Genomic DNA, 17,171 nt, shown 5'->3' on the forward strand with positions numbered 1-17,171 from the left:
TGTGACGAAGCCTTTTTAGATGGTGTCGAGGAAAGGGTGGGGTCGACGGTCTTACTTACGACCCGTTGAGCTGGAGTTACCTCCTCGACGTCGGAGTCTTCGGCATCTGATGATCCGATACTCTCTTCAGCGTGCTGGTGTTCTTGTACATCGTCGCCCTAATCGAAGATGTCGTCGGGAATCGGAGCTGATGAGCGAGCCATAGTTCTTTGAGCTCGTCGGTCCCGGATCGTCTTTTTGGAGCGGAATGAGGCACACGCCGAACAGTCTTTGGCCTCGTGCTCCCGTGAAAGGCACAGGTTGCACACCTCATGTAGGTGTGTGTGGGGAAACTTCGACCCACATTGAGGACACTTCTTGAATGGCGTCCTTTCCATGAGCCAGAAAGTGAGGCCTAGGTAGGCCCGAAAGCCTTCGTCGACGACTGGAATCGAAGACTTCGAAGTTAGTTGAAAATCGCGTGGTAGATCGCGATTGAGACAATACCGCCGAACAGGGTGAGGATTGCGTGCCGAAGGAAATCTGGTTCCAAACCGGAGCGCAGGAAATACATCTGAGCCCGATGGAGGAAAAAACCAATCTGGGTATGGAGCCGATGCCCATGCGCAATGTGGTCCTAAGGAGGAGTCACCTATCTCGTGACTTCCAAAGAACTTTTCAGGACAACAACAAACTGCAAACATCCGGGCCCAACACTAGATGGCGATCTATGCATAGTGTGTAATCTGCAGCTCATATGCCTCGAACAAATCTTTTGATAACATTTGAACAGGTTAGTCAAAAAAGGGCTGAAGTAGCTCTCTCCAGGTCTTTGCTGATGGTGCGAAAATAGAACTGATGTCAAAACACTAGGGTGGTGCCTGGGAAACATCCTCAACAACGACTCCAGAACGAGTTCCGGAGTCATGAAAGCCGAACGACGACTTGCACGAACACCGACTTAGCCTGAACCACACATGTGTGTGGTTCAGGCTAAGACAGTCTAGTGTTTGTTCAAGTCGTTTTTCGGAGGAGTTTCAAAACAGGAACAGGTAAGAGGGGTTAGTTTCTAGGTGTTTGGGGGGACATGTTAGTTTTTAGGGGATGTATTTGTATAAAGAAATAAAATAAAATAAATGTGAGTGAGGTGCTATGACAGATGAGGGGCGTCGACCTGAACACAAAGTGAAGGTAAATAAAAAATATATTACAAGAAGTTTTGTCACAGTAGATGTCTCACACAAGGTTCAGCTCAAATCACCATTCCATGGTCTCTAGTCCGTATAGGATTATATGACATGCTTAAAGCAGTGGCAAATTTGGAAAATCGCGCTATTGAGGGAGGCCAGCCCAGGACTTCATGCCCAGTATTCTAGCTAATTACAGAGTGTTGCTTCTTGCTCTTTAATTGGTGTGCAAGACCTCTGGCTCTGCACTTCAGGACTATAATGGCCACCACAATCATGGGGGCAGCTCAGAATTACATGGACGTAAGGACTCTACTAGAAGAACAAGTTGCATACCTTGGTAACGCTCTCTTGCAGAAACTCCATATAGCCATAGATTCATCACGTTTTGAATATTTCCCAGGGATCAGACTCGATCCTTAAACGTTTTTCCTCTGTGTGCCGGAAGGTGGTGCTGTGTGGATTTGCATTGACATTTCTGCTCAGGAAGCGACGTGCGTGGGCCTATAAAGGTGTTCCTCCCGAGTGCTTTTGAGACTATCTGGGTCTCCAGACATGGAGCCCCAAAAGCAAATTGGTAGGCCAGTGTGCAGATGACTAGCCTTGCTATCTTTATAATGTATAAAGTCCAATCACAGAATGTTGACAATGGGAGGTACACAGGGTCTCTACAAGAAAGAGCACTTAAGAAGGTAAATAAATTGGTCTTCTTATATAGACTTCTGGTGCACATTTCTCACCTTTTCAATATACACTAAATCAGTACCTATTTGGAAGCTGGTCTGCGAGTAGAAACAGAAAACCCTGCATGACAGAGGGCAAAATGCCCCTCTTGGGAAACCTGACTGTACAGACAATAGTGGCTCGTAAACATATAGAGGTACACCCATGTAGTCGCCTGGTTAATGTCTAGGACAAGGACTCTGTGTGCTATCGCACTGTTGTCAGCTTGGGCTCTGGGAGAATGAGCACGATCCAGCAGTAGATGGTCCGCTTTTGCCCTGGTTTGCCCCACAAAGAGCGAATAGTCCACCCAGTGGTCTTTGGTAAGATTGATACAAAAGCAGAGCTCTTTTGGGGTCCAAGTGATGGAGTCTCTCTATTCCCTTAGGGTCGGCAGGGTGATGGATTGGCTGACAACTTTAAGCAGAAAGTATGCTTGCATCCGCAGAACCAATTTTTCTAGGAAGGTGGTGTAAGGCGGAGTGACAAAAACAGCCAGAAGCTCACTTACCCTTTCTACTTGGAAGGTAGTAATAAGAAACACAGTTTTGGTGGTAAGTAGCTATAAGGGACAGCTGTGAAGTGGCTCAAACGGAATACACATCAGATAAGTCACAACCAGGTTAAGGTTCCATTGGAGCAAGACAAAGGGAAAAGGTAGAAACATTGCAGCCCTTTTAAAAACCACATCACAACCAGAGAAACACGCATGGATGAGCGGACAATAACGCCAGGCGGGCCAAAAGATAGCCCCTAAGTGTGCTTAAAGCAAGACCTTCCAGGGCAACAGACAGAAAAAACTGCGAAAAGTCAGACAGTTTGGCCTGAAGTGGGTCAATCTGAAGAGTGCTGCACCAAACCACAATTTTGCTTCAATGACAGGTCTATACAGTTTAGTAGAGGGACACCTGGCTGCCATGATAACATCAACCACCTCTAAGGAAGGTCGAAGGTGTTCCGCTGTTGTTGTTCAGTCTCCACGCATGAAGGTGGAGGTTGCAAAGGCCAAGGTGAGAATCCTTCCCTGTTGCTGCGACACTAGGCTCTCCTGCAGGGGCAGACGGACCGGAGGACCTATGCTGAAACCCAGAAGTTCTGGATACCCTACTCTGTTCCGAATCCAGACACACTAGGATGACTTGGGGCCAGTCTGTCCTGCTCTTCTTGAGAACTCTGGTCAGAAGTGGTATAGGTAGAAAGGCATACAGGAGTCCAGAGTTTCACTGAGGAGGAACGCATCTCAGAGTGAGAGACACTTTGGAAACACCAACGTGCAGAAGCGCTGCACGTTCTTGGCGGGGGCAAATAATTGAGTCCAGGTTCTATCCATTTATGTGGAAAAGACCTTGCACCACATCTGGCTATAATGCCACCTGTGAGCCACTAGTTGCTGATTTTTAACTTACACCATGGTGGCATTCAGTGAGCACACCAGGTGGTTCGCCACTAGGAAAATTCCTTGGGATCTAGCCATTTTCAGAAGCACAAGGCCCCCTGGCACAGCGTCTGACACCACCCCGTTTGCTGAAATACTATATGGCGGAAGTATTGTGCATGAGCACTAGCACCAGCCTCCTCTTAATAGATGGCAGGAAAGCTTTAAGCGCCAAGCAGATGGCCATCAGCTCCAGAAAACCGACAGAGCAGGGACTAGAGTCCTCTGATGTCCACCTTTCCCAGGTCGCCGCCCAGCCCACAAGCGATGCATCGGTAACTGAGGTTAGCTCAGAACAGGCATGGGAAAGAGGGTCTGCCACTGACTTAATCGCGAGCCAGTAGCCACCACTGCAAATCTTTCAGTCTTGTCCAAAATCTGGACATGGGCAGTTTCTCTTGATACTGGGCCCACTGCGACTTCAGATCCCATTACATAGCCTGCAAATGCCGCTGGTCGTGCTAGTCCAGCAGGATGTAGGAGCCCATCAGTCCTCAGAGTCAACCACACTGAAATCCAGGACCGAGGCTGAAAGATCCGATCATAGCCTCAATGTCCTTTACTCTCTCCTGTGGGAAAGGCATGAAACCAAATCATATGCGGAAATGCTCCAATGAAGGGGAGCATCTAAGGAGTCGAGTGTGACTTTGGTACGGTGATTGCGAACCCCAAAGATGACAGGAAGATGATCATAGCCTGGAGGTGGTTGATGTATGCCTGGTGAGAAACCACCTTCAGCAGCCAGTAAAAGTAGGGGAAGACTGGCATCCCACACCACTGACGATCAGCTACTACAGTCATCACTTTTGTGAACACCAGAGTGGCGCTGGAGAGACCAAAAGTGTGAACAGAAAATGCTCCTCTACCATCATGAATAGCAGGCAGTGTCTATAAGCCAACAATATGGGAATATAGAAATAGGCATCCTGCAGGTCATTGCCACCATCCAGTCTCCAGGGTTGAGGGCAGACAAAACCTGGGCCAGGGTGATTATTTTGAATTTCGCCTTCAAGGGAAGGCATTAAGCGGGTGCAAATCTAGAATAGGCCAAATATCTCAGTTCCTCTTGGGCACCTGAAAGTAGCAGTAATAACCACCACGTTCTTCTTCTGGTGCTGGCACAGTCGCAACCCTTTTGCACAAGAGAGCTTGCACTTCCTACCGCAAAATAGAGACATGGTCCTCCATCAGCTGCTGGGCGGATGATGGAATGTGCAGCAAAGACAAAAGGAATGGTAAAGTATAATCTTTGGGGACAACTTAGGACCTACCTGCCTCACGCGATTGCTTGCCAACCTGGATAGAATCACTGGATTCTGCCTCCCACAGGGTGGCTGTTACTCATTAACGGTACAATGAAGAAATTTGATGGGAGGGTGTGCGAGGGGTGGTGGACAGAGAGGCATGGTGTTCTTGGCCGCAGGTGCAGGGGGCACCTCCGCCTCTCCTGAAAAACTGCTGAGTTACCTGCTGATGCGGGACAGGCTGGTGGTAAGAGACGGTTGGGCAAAGCCAAGAAAGAACTAGTGGAATTGGAGTGTTTGCCAAGACTGGGCAGAGCGAGCAAGTGGTAGTGTACTCTCCTTGAAATGTTCAAGAACAGAGTTGCCCTTGACTTCAAACAGGCGTGTCTCATCGAAGGGCATGTCCATTAGGGAGGACTAGATGTCGCCAAAGAACAGAGTTGATTGCAGATACGTATGACCACGAATGGAAACCATGGTCCCTATAGCTCTTTCATAGCGGAATGGAATAAGTGTGGAGCCGCACAACACTACCTTCTAGCACAGAGGTACTAGGAAAAAAGTTTTCAGATCCAGTCGGACGCCTGGGGATCAGTCAAAAGGTGTGGAATCCGCAGGAAGAAAAGTGTCTGACAATAGCTCTTTGCTTTTCCAACTTAAAGCCATACAAAAGTATTACAAGCAAAACAACATGATAAAGCTTGCTGCAGTATAGATAGATATAAAATAAATTTTACTTTTCTAGACCATAACAGTGTCACTGACATCAAATGCAGATTAGAATTTATAACTTGAAAATGTTGGCATGGACAATTGATTTTTGACACAGAACTGTTCAGCTTGTGAGGTGAAAAGGCTCCACCCACCCAGTCCCCACCCCAATCCACTGAACTTATATATGCTTAGCATCAGTGAAAATGTGGAGGATGATAGGCTGAAGTATCTGAGCAAAGTTCCTATGCTATGCGGTTGGTCGATAGGAAAAACTGTGTACACATGGTACATAAGAGGGTGCATGATTTGTGCTTGATTTCTTTACAATTTAACTTTGCTATATCATCAAATATAAAAGGTAGGCAGTTGGGAGAATCCCATAGACCGGTCATTTCCTGTTATACAACCAATAGTTCCACCATTTACTAGTTGGGCTTTCAGTAATTATTGTGTCCTTGAAGATCTCGTTCCCTGCTATTCTTCACAAATCTCTAATTACCCTAAATCCAATATGGCTACTCCAAACATCTGTTTCAATGCTGTGTGAAAGTGGTCTCTTCTGAGAATTGTGATATCAGACAGTGGTGTTTTCAGCTAAGTATACTCGTGTTGCACTGGTCACACTAGACCATAAAATGGGGACTGTGTTGCCTCTTAAAGGTACATTTCCTGAATAAATAATTTGACAATAGAGTTATTTTGAAAATGTGTTTTGGAGTCCAGCACATGTGTTGCAATATGGTAGAGAGTGTATTAATGTCAGAGATTCCCCCCTATAAAGGGCAGCTCCAAAAGTTGTAATCATTGGATCAGACTGCCTTTCAGCCATCTTTCACTTAATTTTCACCTATTTTGGTATTCAGTCTTATAGAATACCTTTTGCAGTTTAAGAAACTGCATTAGTTTTACATTTCAATCATAATACATTCATGTTTAAAAAACACAATAAATCACAAAATTGAAAAACCTGAAATTTATATTTACATTCATATACACAAACACGTCCCTACTGAATTGACATACATCAAAAATTAAGAAAAATTGTCTACGGCATGAAAATCTCAAATCATTGTGGAAGTATATAAATACAATCAAAACAATAACTTGCATCTTTATACACTCAGTATTTACCAGAAACAGAACAGTAGCATTCCAAAAGTTAATACTGATGAAAACAATTATGAAAAACAGGTTTACAGAACTGAAACAAAACCTCCCGTAACATAAATCAATACTCATAAAGGAGTATGTTGTTTGGGAAGATAAAAATGTAGATTCTTAGTAGCTGTAAAAAAGGGAGAATAGGATGCTACTATTAGGTTTGGTATTTTCAAAAGATTTACAAATATTATTAAATTCACAATATTCATTTAAAGAACAGCCAAAAAACATATCAAGCATTTTCCCAGTGTATTAATCTCTGAAACACGGTATACAAAAGTGCAAAACCCCCAAAACAATCATTGGTATATACACTTGGCTCAGCCTATGAACAGGAAAGAGGCTAATCTAAATTATGACAAACTAACTAAGGGCAATAAAATATATGGCTATCTTCAGTAAGATATCGACATCAGGTTGCATTTAAAGGGGACAGTAAGAGAAGGCTTATCATTTTTGGTACCATATTGCATAATTAAAGTATTTTCAATTAGCTTTGCTACTTGAACTCTTTAATGTTTGAAAAATAGGAGTATGCAAACCAACAGTGCAAACTAAATGCTCCAGTGCCAACAAGTGAAAGAAATCTTTCAAGGTCTTCGAGAAACAAAGAGGCACTTAATCGTAGCAAACCCATGGTGGACCAGAGATACAAATGTTATTGCATTTGCTTATCAAAACCATGGTGCTGTCATTTTCAGACCAGTAAACTGCATAATTTGTTAATTATGCTATGTTATGCTATTTGTTAAAATGCAATGTTATTGCATTTGCTTATCAAAACCATGTTGCTGTCATTTTCAGACCAGTAAACTGCATAATTTGTTAATTTAGTTACAACATGAATTGAGTATGCAGACCTTAAGACTTCTAACTAAACTTGACCTTTTTTTGTTGAAGTGGAATGTAAGCGAAAGATGTACCGAATAGCAAGTTTTAAGTTTAAAAGCCAAAGCACTGTCAAGGGTTAGTGGAGTGCAAATTAATACATACAATAGGAGTACCAAAATATACATTTCCAAAATATTTGGCAAGTTTTATCACTGTGTAATGCACCAAATCGGTTTGCTCACTTGCTTTGCACACATACGCTTGATTTATTTTGTATGTCCACAGATGAATAAATGTAGCATGAATCAAAACAGCACACTAAAATAATGACGAATGTGTCGAAAAACATTCAATAACTATTAACAGTGTCAACACCTGTAGGTGAACAAGCTTTCAATTTAGAAACACCATACCGTGATAAACGCACAACATTGTGCTACGAAGGGGTTCACATCAATGTTTTCAAAGAAAACAATGTATTAAGAAGTGTCTTAATAGTATGCAACATGGAATGAATTTGGAAACAGTCTGCAAAAGGAAAAACATATAATTCAAGAGAATAAAAGTAAAATATCAAAACCTGCTCAAAATATTTGAGATAACCATTCACAAATCATTTTTAAATTATTCTGATATTTATAGTTACCTGAGATGCATACAATATATTCTTTCAGACAGTTTATCAGCAGCACTCAAGTACAAAAACACTATTTGCCTTACATTTGGTCAATTATAAATAAAAAGTCTGTCGAGGAAGGCCCTTATATACTCAGGAGTAACATCTCAGGAGCTCAGAACACCATTTATTGCCATACGGTAAGAATTTCAAAATATAGATTATAAAACTGTAGTGTTCTTCAAGTGTAGAGTACAATCACAGCTTATTTCTTGAGTTGTCCCTCAATATGCCATCTTGAAGTTCAGAACTCCTCTGCCAATACTCAGCATCCACATGCCTGAAAGAAAATACATTGATCAGCTGGAAATATTACAATGGAATAAATCATACTTTCCCACGTTACTCTAAAAGGCATGCAACAAAATCCAGTTTTGTAAACTTGCATGCAAAATAGTTTTTCATTCATCTAAATGAAGAGTAACTACAACTTGGTCATCAAACTGAGCAACCACTTCACAAGTGTACGCTGGCATCAATGACTGACTAATTGGATCTATGGCTCGCCAGGAACCCATCGTTCCCCGACTGTGGCAGTCAGGGGCAATGTAATATGCAGGTGGTGCCACTGCGGCACCGCCATGTATATTACAAGTTTTACGACAGCCAGCAGTTTCATGGAGGTCTTTCCTCCATTAAAAGGCAGACAGTGCTGAAATGTGTCCCTCAGTCTGGGGATGCATGCAGTGAGGCACAATGTGTGCCCCAGTGTGTGCATTCACGCAGTTTCCTGTGCAGGATCCCCGTGTGGTGTTCCCACAGCGGTGCCTCTTTCAAAAGGCACCACAGCCTTTGAAAGACACACTGCAGCTGGACCACCACACCGCCTTACAGCACACCACAAAATAGGTCGGAATTTGGCTGGCGGAAGGGACCTTTAGTGGAGCGGTGGTTGGCACAGTGGTGCCACCGCTCTGCCAAAAGTCGTAATTAGGCCCTGAATATCTCTGATCATTTTCTACATGCTGAAACACGGCTTGAAGGCAATTTTCCTTTCAAATATGTTACACAGTTTATAATTGGAAAAAAGGGCAGAATATGATATTTTCATACAGGCAAATAGAAAAAAGAAGGTAAAGCCATTATCTAGATTTAATACACTTTTAACTCTTCCGCCAACAATTCAAAAGTAGGAAATGTTACAGGTCTTAGGGAGGAACTCTGCACCATATCCAAGTAAGGCTTCTCCAATACAAAGAAAGCAGTAAAAAGGCAGGAAGGCTCAGTTCATTTTGACAAGATGATGATTTTGGATGATAGGTCTACAACACTTGTACAAACCAATGCAGATCAGAATCTGCAAGATAAGCAAAGCGGTAATAGTCACACAGTCTCCATACATTGTTGCTCAAAATCGAGAATAGTGATCTTTCCACCAAACCGGTATTTTTTTTTTATCTGTTCTGTCATTTCCAAATGTAAATGCTCTCAAACAAGCACAACAGAGCGTGTCCTGTGTATCTGCAAGGGGACAGTGTCTTCTAGTTAGTATGCACATGCAGAGGTATGGTGGAGGTACATCATTAGACAGAGAGGGCAATAGGCCATGGACAACAAAAGACCCTGAAGCAGGCTTTCCATCTGGGTAATGGAGCTTTGGAGAAAGAAGCTCCTTAGGAGACGTATTGCTAGAGGATCCACAGCAGAAACACATAAATCTGCTAATTGGTTCCCAATTGAGGATACAGCAAGACCCGATATGGAATCATTTTGAATGAAAAAATAAATTACAATTTGACTGCTGAAATCTTACCACCACAACTTAGGATGCCATCACACCATGATTCAAAATTTTGCCAAACCTGATGAACAAGTTACTTCCCTTCGGTAATGCATTCTCTCGGTCATGATTTTGCGGTCACCTATGTGCCGCCCAGTCGCGCAGACGTCAGTTTCTTTTCACTTTTCCACACAAGAAACGAATAGCTATGGAGTGAACTGACTTGTCGGGGTCACAATTAGGGCCCTGAAATGGGAGCAACCCTAGCCCTATCAAACAAGTCCGCAGATTGGAGAGGCATGGGTGGGCCAGCAAGAAATCTGAAGCTAGATATGGTATCTACCAGATAATATGTAACTAAAGGTAAGTAACTTGCTCATCTGACGGAGACTTCTAGCTTCAGATTTCCTTAACTTTGAATAGATACCCAAGCCATACCATCCCAGTAGTGGGCTGCAGAAAGATTTTCTACACTAAAAAGTCCTGCAGGACCTACAGGTGAAATGCCCATCCCTGCTGGCCTGACTGCTCAGCAGTAGTGCTTGACAAGCATGTGCAGAGACGCTCACGCTGTTGCCCGGCAGATGCCCGGGACTGGGACACCCTGCGCCAATGCCATGTTCACAACTTTTCCCCTGGGAAAATGGGCCCATAATCACTAGGAGGCTGATTCCTGTCAAGGCATTAAGAGATTTTAATGCAGGTCAAGACCCAGCGCGAAATGGTTAGTTTCTGCACTACCCAAACTTTTGTAGCTCCCACGTAACCCACAAAGAGTTGGTCATCCACCCGGAACTCTTGTGTGGTCACGGTAGAATGACAATGCTCTTTTTCAGTTCAGACGGTGGAGATGCTCCTCTTCCTTAGAGGGATGCGGGCGAGCAAAAAAAAGTGGACAGCGTGACCGATTGACCCAGATGTAATGGGGTCATCACTTTTGGTAGGATGTAAGCATGGGTGCAAAGCACCATCCTATCCACAAAAGTCATCAATTAGGGAGGCTTGCACAATAAAGCCGGTAATTCACTTACCCTCCGGGCAGATGTTGTCTCCACCAGAAAGGCTGTCTTGATGGTAAGCAGTCTGAGAGGACAGTTATGGAGCACACAAGAAATGCAAGGACCAAATTAAGGCCCCACTACGGATTACAAAGGGACTAGGTGGAAACACATGTGCATGCCCTTTTAAGAATCTAGTTATAAAAGGGGACTTGAATAAAGAGGGTTGGTCTGGCAGCCGCGAGAAAGCAAACCAAGCAGAAATGTAACCATTGAAAGTACCCAAAGCAGAGCCCTGCTGGGCAAAGGTAAGTATAAAGAGGAGAATATTAGACAAAGGAGCAGAAAGAGGATTGGTCTAATTTTTAAAAAATGTTTGCCAATGGCAGGTGTATACAGTCTTAGTGGAGGGCCACCAGAATAACATTACATACTTCGTGAGGAAGGTTGAAAGCGATCACTGTCACTGCTCAATCTCCACACAAGGAGGTGGAGAGCTGACAAGTTGGAGTGGAGGGCCCTCCCCTGCTGCTGCAACAGAAGATTGTCCCTAAAGGGCAAACTCATCACAGGATCAATGCTCATTCGAAGAAGATCTGAATCTCTGGGCCCAGTCCGGAGTCACAAGAATGACTGTCTCGGTGGTTCTCGACCTTCTTCAGAACTCTGGCCAAAGTGGTATGTGCAGAAAGGCGCACAGGAGGCCTGAGCTCCGCTCTCAACGATAAGAGTCGCCGAGCGATAGAGGTCTTGAAAAACTGCTGACATTGCACGCTCTCTTTGGAGGCGAACAGATCTAACCAAGGCTCTCCCCACCACTGAAAGAGACCTTGAGCCACCTCTGACTGGAGATGCCCTTCGTGAATCGATGGGCATCGACGGCTCAGTTCGTCCACCCTGGTGTTCAGAGACCTGCCAGGTGTTAAACCACCACGGTTATGCCCTGCTGTTACGAGACGTCCAGAGATGCAAGATATCTAGACAAAGGGTCCACGACCCCACCCCACCCTGCAGTAACACATGCACATGGTGGTGGTGGTTGTGGTGGTGTCCGTGAACACCTGCACTAACCCCCCTTGACAGAGTGAAGAAATGCTTTCGAAGCTAGACGGATTGCCCAAAACACCAACAAGTTGACGTGGAGCCCAGACTCCGCTGGAGATCAGTGTCCCCTGATCTCCACCTCTACCAGATAGCTGCCCAATCCCAGGAGTGACGCATCTGTCACTACTGTGAGATCTGGATCGGAAGGGAGAGGTGTCTGCCTCCGACCCGATCGCAGTGCATCAACCACTACTGCAGGTCTTTCACAGTTCCCACTGAGATCTGGACCACAGAGATTCCTCTGATGCTGCGCCCACTGAAACTTCAGGTCCCATTGCTGAGCTTGTATATGCCATCTGCCGTGATTTACCAAGAGGATGCAGGAAGCCATGAGTCCCGGTAGCCAAAGTCATTCTTGCTGAAACATCAGTATCAAAGCCTAAATATCCTGGACTCGCTGCTCGGGAGGATAAGCCAGAAACTCCACTGTGTCCAGAAAAGCTCAGATGAAAGGGAGCATCTGAGAAGGATTAAGGTGCGACTCTGGCACGTTTATAGAGAACACCAGTGAATGCAGGAGGTTCGCTGTAGTCCAGAGGTGGAAGACAACAGCTACCAACTGCCATCCTCTTGGTAAACACTTGAGTGGCGTTGGTAGGGTCAAATTAAAGCATGGTGAACTGAACGTGCTCGTGGCCTACTGTGAACTGCAGGTAACACCTGTGTGTAGGCAGGAAGGAGATGTGAAAATATGCATCCAACAAATCCAAGGCTACTAGACAGTCTCCATGGTCTAGGGCAGACAAGACCTGAGCCAACTTGAGCATCTTTAATTTCTCCTTTATGAGGAAGAGATTGATCTTAGTTCTTATTCGGTATCAGTAAATAACGCAAGTAGCAGCCACTGCTTACTTCTGAAATCAGAACCCATTCTATAGCTCCCTTGACCAGGAGAGCTGTAACTTTCTCTGGGAGTAATGATAGAGGATCCTCCGCCAGCCTTGCGTGAATTAGTGGTAAAGGAGAAGGAAAATAAAGAAAAAGAAGACTAGCCTTCCTGAATGATCTGCAAGACCCATTGTTATGATGTTATGGACCTTCAGCGTAGAAAATGGTATTAAAATTCTCCCTTTGATTGGTGTAACATGGCCTTGCAGAATCAAACTAGGAATGCTTGGAGGCTGCGGATGCAGAGGGCTAGGTAGCAGACGACTTCTGGATATCACGGAGGTCTGAAGGATTAGTTACTTACCTGTAATCCTAGTTCTCTTCCAGGGGTATCCTCATCAAAGTCATAAGCATTAGAATATTCCCGCCCATGTGCGGGACCCCAGAAACACTATATTATATGTGCCCCACATATATATACTCATATATATATAAATACATATATATATATATAACATGCAATAGCAGCCAATAAAAACAGAGCTGAAATATGCTGTGTAGAATTTCCACCATACATGTAACAATAATAAGCATTAGAAACATGAGAAACAACACAAAGTTTGTTTTAGAAACTGTTTTAATGCTCAGAAAGCAGTAGAAATTCTTATAACTCACTGGAAGCATAGAAAGCTCCCAGGCTGCATTGCAAACACACAGTCTAAAAAGACTGAAAAGCTAACCTGTAGCTACATAGCAATAAACTGACACCGTGCCTTTAAGGCACTCATGACCCCCAGTATCCCATCATGCCTCAGGGGTGACAGTTAGGTCAGTTGTTCTTTTCGGAGACTGAAAATAAACCCAATAACAAATAGGTTAACCATATCTCCTTATTAAAGAATGTCCTTTGCCCGGGGAGGCGGGAGGGTTGCTTATGACTTTGATGAGGATACCCCTGGGAGAGAACTAGGATTACAGGTAAGTAACTAATCCTTCTCTTCCAGGGGATCCCCATCAATGCTCATAAGCATTAGAATAGAATAGCGAGCCTCACCTCATCTCCCTGCGGGCAAAGGAGTAACAATACAGTAATAAACCATATTAAGCCTAGTATTCACTAAGCTTGTACAGGCCGTAGGCTACCCAAATAGATTCCTCAAAGAGGCTTGTCCTACTAGAGTATCGGCCCTGGAATCAGACTCGAGACAGTAATGTCTCGTAAAGGTATGAACTGATTTCCAAGTCGCAGCCTTGCATATCTCCGACATTGGAATGTCGTGCAAGAAGGCTACTGTAGCGGCCTTCCCTCTAGTGGAATGCGCTTTGGGTGACTGCAACAAAGGCTTGCCTGCAAGCTGATAAGCCAATTTAATGCAAGAGACAATCCATCTCGCGATGGACCTCTTGGCCGCTGGAAAACCTGTTCGCATTGAACCATAGTTCACAAACAGTTGATCCGTTTTCCTAATCCCTTTGGTCATTTCCAAATAGAACTTGAGCACTCTTTTAAGATCTAAGGAGTGAAGTGACCGCTCGGCTGGGGTCGTAGGATTTGGAAAAAATGAAGGGAGGGAAATGGACTGATTTATATGAAAATCAGAGATGACTTTAGGTAGGAAAGCTGGATGAGCCCTTAGGACTACCCTATTGTGATGAAAGATAGTGTATGGTTCTTTCGCACAGAGAGCTTGAATCTCGCTGACTCTGCGAGCAGAGGTAATCGCCACCAAAAAGGCCGCCTTCCAAGAGATGTTGCAAAGAGGCCTTGTGGATGGGCTCAAAAGGTGGTGACATTAACCTGGATAGCACCAGGTTTAATTCCCATGGAGGAGAAGGATTTCGCACAGGGGGATACACTTTCTTCAACCCCTGGAGGAAGTCCTTAACCACTGGAACCTGAAAGAAAGAAACCTGATCTGGAGATTTTCTGTATGGTACTATGGCTGACAAATGCACCCTAATAGAAGCGTATTTCAAACCAGCAGTAGCTAGGGAAAGGAGGTATGGCAAGATGACGTCCTCCTGTCCTGTAGTCGGATCAAGGTGATGATCCCTACACCATAGGAAAAACCGCTTCCACTTAAACGCATAGGACGTTCTCGTGGAAGGTCTCTTAGCCTCCTTTAAAATGTTCATGCACTCAGGAGGCAAGTTCAAATGTCCATATTGCAGGACCTCAGGAGCCATGCTGTTAGGTTCAATGATGGGAGGTTGGGATGCATTATCCTCCCGTTCATTTTGCTCAACAGGTCCGGCCTGCAAGGGAGTCGTCTGTGTGGACACACAGACAGATGTAGAAGGTCCGGGTACCACCACTGCCGCGGCCAATCCGGAGCTATCAGGATCATTTCCATGCTCGACCTGCAGAGCTTGGAAACTACTCTCGGAATCAGAGCCAGGGGAGGAAACGCGTAAGCGAACGTCCCTGACCAATCCATCAGCAGAGCATTCCCCTGAGTCCCTGGCCGGTGAAACCTGGACGCGAAGGCGTGGCATTTGGAGTTTTCGTCGTCTGCAAACAAATCTATGGCTGGATGACCCCAGCAACGAAAAAGCTCTTCCACCACATCGTCGTTTAGCACCCAGTCTGGCTGATCTTCGAAGTGCCTGCTGAGTGCGTCTGCTTTTACGTTCAACTCGCCTGGCAGGTGCACCGCCACTATCGTGAGGCCTCGAGAGAGGAGCCAATGCCAGATTGCCTGAGCCTCTCGAGACAGAGGGCGAGATCTTGTGCCTCCTTGTTTGTTCAGATAGAACATGGTGGTCGTGTTGTCCGTCTGAACTAGGACTGAGTTGGACTCTATCGCTGGTAAAAACGCTTTGAGAGCCAGGAATACCGCTCTGAGTTCCAGCATATTGATGTGGTATGTCTGCTCCTGCGCAGACCACAGGCCTTGAATCTGAAGCGGACCCATATGCGCTCCCCAACCTTGTAGAGAGGCATCCGTCACTATCGACTGGTTTGGAAGAGGCTGGTGAAACCGAACCCCCACCAGCAGATTCTTTCTCCGTGTCCACCATTTGATGGCGTCTTTCGTCGCTTGGGAGAGCTTGATGCGATCCTCCCAAAGTCCTGTCGCCTGGTCCCATTGATCCTCCAGGGCCTGCTGTAGAGGCCGCATTCTCAGCCTTGCGTTTGGGATGAGAAAGATGCAGGATGCCATGGAACCCAGCAGGGATGCGACTTGTCGGGCTGTTGGAAGCCGAGAGTCTATCAGAATTCCACATTTCTGGTTCAGGGAAAAAAGTCTCTCCTCCGAAGGAAACGCTTTTCCCACTTTTGTGTCCAGAACGGAGCCTAGGTAGTGAATGGACTGTGTAGGCCGCTGGACTGACTTCTCCAGATTCACATGGAGACCGAGCTTGTGCAATTGGAGAAGACACAGATGTAGATCGTGCTTTACCCGCACTGGAGACGGACCTTTTAGGAGCCAGTCGTCCAAGTATGGGTATAGGAAGAGTCCCTTCTTGTGCAGAAAAGCCGCCACCACCGCCATGCATTTGGTGAAGACTCGTGGTGCTGACTTGAGACCGAAGGTAGCACCGTGTACTGAAAGTGTTTGTTCCCTACGACAAACCTCAAGTACTTGCGATGTTGTTGTGCAATTGGGATGTGAAAGTACGCATCTTGCAAGTCCACCGAACACATCCAATCTCCGACTTGAAGATGTGGGCATATTTGGTGAAGAGCCAGCATGCTGAACTTTTCTCTGATGATCTTGTTTAGAAGTCGTAGATCGAGTATTGGTCTGAACTTGTCCTCCTGATCTTTTTTGGGGACAAGAAAGTATCTGGAGTAAACTCCCTTTCCTCTTTGAGCGAGAGGAACCTCCTCTATCGCTCGCTTTTGTAGTAGGACTGTTACCTCTCTTCGGAGCAAGCTTATTGGTGAGGGGAAGCGCTCTTTGGAGGTATGTTCTTTGGAGGAGCAAGGAAACGTAGTTTGTATCCATTGCGCAGTATATTCAGCACCCACTGATCCTTGGTGATGCTGACCCACTCTGCCAGGTGTTGTGAAGCACTTCCTCCCACTGGAGTGGGCAACTGCGTCAGAGGAAGCCACTGATCAGGCTTTTCCTCCTCTTGTAGTGGTAGAGGATTGTTGATGACCTCCTCTACCTCTGCCAGGTTTACCTCGAAACTGGGGTTTTCCTTGGGCTTTACTTTGGGACCATTGAGGGGTTTGAACCCTCTGTTGAGCCCCTCTCCCCCTGTTGGGCTTGAAACGACGCTTGAACTCTTTCTTCTTTTCCAAGCCCACCGCTTTCACTGTGTACAGTTCCGTCTTCATTTGGGTCATTTCTTCGTCCGCATGCTCACCGAAAAGAGCGGAACCTGAAAAGGGGAGATTAAGGATGCGATGTTGAGCATCCGGCTTCAGGCCTGTCAAGCGCAACCATGCCGATCTCCGGGCACAAACCCCATGAGAATATGAATGCGCCGACAGGACAGCACCATCCGCAGCCGTGCTTATCATCTGATTCGCCACCAGACATCCTTCAGTCACGGTCTCTTCAAAGTCCTGCTGGTCTTCTTTTGGCAGCTTGGCTTTGAACCTTTCCATAGAGTCC

General features: G+C 45.4%; 1 protein-coding gene across 3 annotated transcripts in view; it reads right to left on the reverse strand.

The window, feature by feature from the left end:
• Nucleotides 1-6,240: 6,240 nt before the first annotated feature.
• Nucleotides 6,241-17,171, reverse strand: part of ZNF217 (zinc finger protein 217) — a 143,482-nt gene continuing 132,551 nt past the window's right edge. For all 3 annotated transcript variants that reach the window (XM_078652053.1, XM_078652054.1, XM_078652055.1), the window contains one exon: nucleotides 6,241-8,230. The gene's annotated coding sequence lies outside the window, so the exon portion shown is untranslated. The remainder of the gene's footprint in view (nucleotides 8,231-17,171) is intronic.

Source organism: Lissotriton helveticus, chromosome 7 (genome assembly GCF_964261635.1).
Source record: "Lissotriton helveticus chromosome 7, aLisHel1.1, whole genome shotgun sequence".
Taxonomy (NCBI): domain Eukaryota; kingdom Metazoa; phylum Chordata; class Amphibia; order Caudata; family Salamandridae; genus Lissotriton; species Lissotriton helveticus.